The following is a 4,869-nucleotide window of genomic DNA, read 5'->3' as shown; positions in this document are numbered from 1 at the left end:
GCACACATGCCTGTAAAGCTATGAAACTATCCAAAAGGCCTACTTGGCTGTTTTGAAACCTGCCCGACGAACTAACTTGCCAGCTGCATTGCATTTGCTGACAGTTGACTGGTGACTGACTCACCAATTCATTGACTAGCTGACTGATTGACTGCCCCTTTGAATGGAAATTCAGCACTAAATGGTGGTTGTATAACTGGTGGGATAAGCTGACTGGCTAAGTGATCAACACTGACCTGTCAGTTACCAACACAAGCAGCATAGAAGCTAGTTACATACATATATACAGTGTAGCTGTTGATTGGATACAGTAACACCACAGCGATCAAACTGGTGATTTTGAAGTTACGGGGGTTAAGCTTTGCGGAGCTGCTGCAAGAAACAGAAAGCCGACATGTTCATATTATACCATTTTGGTCAATAATCATGTAACATCTCAAAATCTGGGGATCTAATCTGACATTATTACATTTGCAAATGTATCGTTATAATTTCTTCGTGCTTCAAAACTACCAATAAGTGCTTTTATTGTAATCTTTACATGTTCATTTATTTTGTAAATTGCTATTTGACATATTTTTGATTGACACAGTTTCACTCATCAAGCTGTGGTGCATTGAGCATTAAGCATTAAAGAAATAGTCCCATTGGAGAATTGTTCAATTTAAATCATATTCTATGTTAGAAAGCTCTATAAACCCCTTTCCTAACTTGCTGCTTGATAACTAACTCTAAAAAAGCTCTTAAAGAAAAATATGATTTTATCCAAACATGTACTTAATGATTTCGGGAATGTCTAAAAATGTCCTAAATTGGACATAATTTAGATATGGCTTCACCTAGAACATAATAGCTTAAAACTTGGAGAAGATTAAATGAAAAGATTAACAGTGATTGACTGGTGTTACTTAGCTCCATACCTCTTCAGCTATGTACTCCCAGTACCAAATTCCTCAAGTCAAGAAAAGGAACCTGCCATAGATAATGTTTCCTAGTGTCTCCATGACCAAATATTATGGCCCAGTTAATGGTTAGGATCTTTGAATGTACTCACCATTAAGTCTGAGCACATACAGCAACACACTCAAGCTGTCACATTGACCAAGTGACCTGCACATCACCCATTTATTCAGCCTCTCACTTAGAGGTAAGCAAACATGAACGCACCACCAAATATTATACCTTCAGGCCTCCACAGAGAAGTAAGTAAACATACACACAGAACAGGAACAGGCTTTATCATGGGAGAACAATGACCAAACCCATAAAGCAGCTCTCTCGGCCTCTTTACCTGCCTGGCTTTATTAGCCATTCTCTGAAAGACATAGCACAATAGTTGCCCTAATTGAATAGCAACACATTGATTAGAGGTGTTGGCCCTTAAAACTGGGTAGCAGTAGAGGATTTAGATTAGAAATGTTCACATAGCAGGTACAGATAAGGTGCAGGGAGGATCCGTTGTGGTGTTAATTGTCATGGCAATACTGCGCTAATCATCATAGCCTACTGCTATTTATTTTTACATTATTTCAGTCAATGGAAGATAAGAAAAAAAAGAAATATAATGTCACCCACATTCTTTGGTTTTGATATTCTGTGTGAGTTTTTCTTTTCAAACCTGATATAGGCCTACAGTTGTAAAATACCCTGCAAAAGCAACATAACATGCTCACTCAAAGTTTAAAATAAATGTACAGCAACACATGAAAACAACTTGCTTGATTCGACATACGGTAAATAGTCCTCATTGATTTGAAGGGAGTAGACAGAAGCTCAGACTTTCGGCCTTGTATGTAAAATGTAAAAAGACTGGAGAGAAATTTGTAATGTTATGCATTTTGGCAGAGGTGAAGTTTTGTGGTGTTGGTGGTGCTTTAGCTGTTATGTGCCATTAGCACAGCAGTGAATGGTATTGCAGGTTGGTAGAAAGGGACAGGGGTTGGATAAAGGGAATGGTCCATTGGTTGGGTGTGTGTGTGTGTGTGTGTGTGTGTGTGTGTGTGTGTGTGCGTGCGTGCGTGCGTGCGTGCGTGCGTGCGTGCGTGCGTGCGTGCGTGCGTGCGTGTGTGTGTGTGTCGAGCAAACTGCCCTCACAGTCCAGTGTGGTGGGAGGAATGAGAAGCAGAACCTAATGGCCTTTTCCACTGCCTCGCTCTGGGAGTCATCTTTATAGATGGGGTGTACGTCGACTCTCACTCCTCCTCACTCACCGAGGAGTCGTGAGGAATGATGGGAGGAAGGAGGGGGAGGAAGAAGTTGGGGAAGAGGAAGCAACAAGAAGAGTTTGGACACACAAACTTTGAAAAAGATTCAAGGCTTTTATTGTCATGTGTACTGAGCTACAGTGCAGTTATGTCAATGAAAATCTGAGGTCACAGTGCAACACAATAAAGCAGATCAAATAGTGCACGTAAATAAAATATAATATAATAACAGTGCAGAATAGTCTATATACAAGCAATTGGAATATTGATATAAGTTGCAAACAGATGAACGTTATGGATGTTCTTTCAGAAGTTCAGGTGATTAACGGACTTATGGCCTGTGGGATGAAAATGTGTCTGAGTCTGGAGGTTTGATGATGAATTATTTAGATGCAAATTGAAGAGTCACAATTCAAAATGTTATAATCATATTGATCCTTACATTCTTTCCTCCTCGTATTCAACCCCATTAACTTCTTCCCTCGTAGATTAGCGCTCCTCGCTGTCGGTCATTATCTCCCCCCATGTTTCCTCTCCAGATCTCTCTCTTGCTGATGATGATGATGTTAAGGGATTCTTTGCATGTCCCTTGGGAAAGGTGATGGAAATCTCATTAATTAAATAGAGACAATGGTTTGCCAACATGACTAACAAACAGGAGACTCGCCCGCAATTTAAGGCTATGTTAGGGGCAACTTAAAGGGGACCTATCATGCAGAATGCACTTTTTGATGTCTGTTATACATAAAGATGTGTCCCCGGTGTGTCGGGGAACTCACGCAGCGTCAGCAAATAAAACCTCCGTACCCAAATCTCTAAAAACGGGGAACAACGGAGCTGATCCAGATTAGCGTCCGATATGAAGTAATATTCTGAAATGTGGACCCACGTCGCCCTATCAAGAAAAATGCTTGCTATCAGAAACAGGATGCCCGACTGTTTTGCGAGCGTTAATATGGTCACGCGTGTTTACATTAGCATGGCTAACACTCAGAGCTAACCTGCTCACTGTGGAGAGCCATGTGTGCCTGAAGAGCAGGAAGCTAAAAAGCGCAACTCACCTCTGGGTTAACGGCAAGAGAGAAGGGCCTTTGAGCTCCATACTGTTCAGAGATAATCCTTGGATAATCCATGTATGCGCGTTTCATCCGGCCCAGCCATTTAGTGTTTGGTACGGTAGGCTGGGCCGGGTCCCGCATTGAGCTAGACCCCTCCTTTTTTATTTTGTATCACAATTTTTATATGTGCTTTATACCCCAAATCAGCACTTTTTGAAACAGGAGTGAAAATTTAGAGGGATATGAGGTGCTAGAATGGGTGATCTGCTATGGTATTTTAGAGCAACCACTTTCATAGACTGTTTTTTAATATTCTTGCGCTCTTGTTGGTGTTTACAGTGTTGCTTCTATGGCTGCTCAACGGTGGGTACGTAGCTGAGTATCCGTTCGGCTTGGTGATTCTGGACCTATGTTATTTTTGATGCCTAGATGTCAAGAAAATCCATCATGCATTTGAATTCCATGGACAAATTGTTAGGGACGAATGAAAGGCTTTCTGGATTCTGGAAAAGTGGGAACAATTGAAAAGGCACTTCATAGCCACAGAACTGTTTCAGCATATCCTTGCAAATTGACCTTAAGGTTTGCCATCTTACACCGATTGAGAAGCTTTCAAAAATAAGAAACTAGTAAGGCATAAATACAAGTGTAAGTAATGTCCCAAACGATAGCGCACTCGCGTCAAAGAAGCTGAAGTGCAATTACCTGCATTTCAGAGATTCAGCAATAATTGTTATGTAAATTACATTTAAACAACGATTTTGCAAAATTTCTTTTTTATGCTTTCTCATTTTTTAGGAACCAATCTGCCCCAAAAGCTGCAAACAGTTATACTGACTCTGGTTAGCATGTTTATAATATACAGGCAACGCAAACACCATACTTTGTACTATTTATTGAGCGTATATGATATTGGTGTGATAGGCAAAAACTAGCTTTGATGTTTAAAATGTTTTAAGCAGGTCAACCCTTATTTCTTTAATTCTCTGTTACAGAGAACTCTTTGGTGTGAAGCAAGATCATTACAAGCCATACTATAATAAGGACAAGTAATCAGTCAAGGATTTCATTTAATGTCTGGCTTCTGAAATCCACAATACTTCCATGTGCTGTCGTGATTCATTGTCAAAATCAAGTTTGAATTGATCAGGCTTAACGTCACACTTGACTTGAACCCTTTCAGAATTAAAAGACTTGCTTTTTAACTCTCGAAGACTCATGTCCCGCCAGTGGCTCGGGTCAGTAGGGGCTTCGACTGGGAGCTGTAGGGTCACCGTTCAAGTCCACGACCAGACACTAACATATGGGTGGGACTTCTACTTGGAGAGTCCCAGTTCACCCCCTGCCCCTGAGCAAGCACCGGACACCCCCCCACTTCCCATTGCTCCCGCGCTGTACACTAGCTGCCCATCCTGCCCACTAGCTGCCACTAGCTGCCGCTAGCTGCCCACTAGATCCCCTGGTACTAGGATGGGGTTGAAGCAGAGAACACATGTCACTGTGTTGCTGTGTGCTCTTCATGGAGACCATTAAAGATTAAAGAGGGGTTCATCCCTCCATATTCTGTTACTTCTAATTCTACATTGACCAGCAAATTAAATAAGAGT

The sequence above is a fragment of the Notothenia coriiceps genome, unplaced genomic scaffold (genome assembly GCF_000735185.1).
Source record: "Notothenia coriiceps isolate Sejong01 unplaced genomic scaffold, NC01 NC01_scaffold00013828, whole genome shotgun sequence".
In the NCBI taxonomy this organism is placed as follows: domain Eukaryota; kingdom Metazoa; phylum Chordata; class Actinopteri; order Perciformes; family Nototheniidae; genus Notothenia; species Notothenia coriiceps.
Note: the sequence above shows the minus strand (reverse complement) of the source record.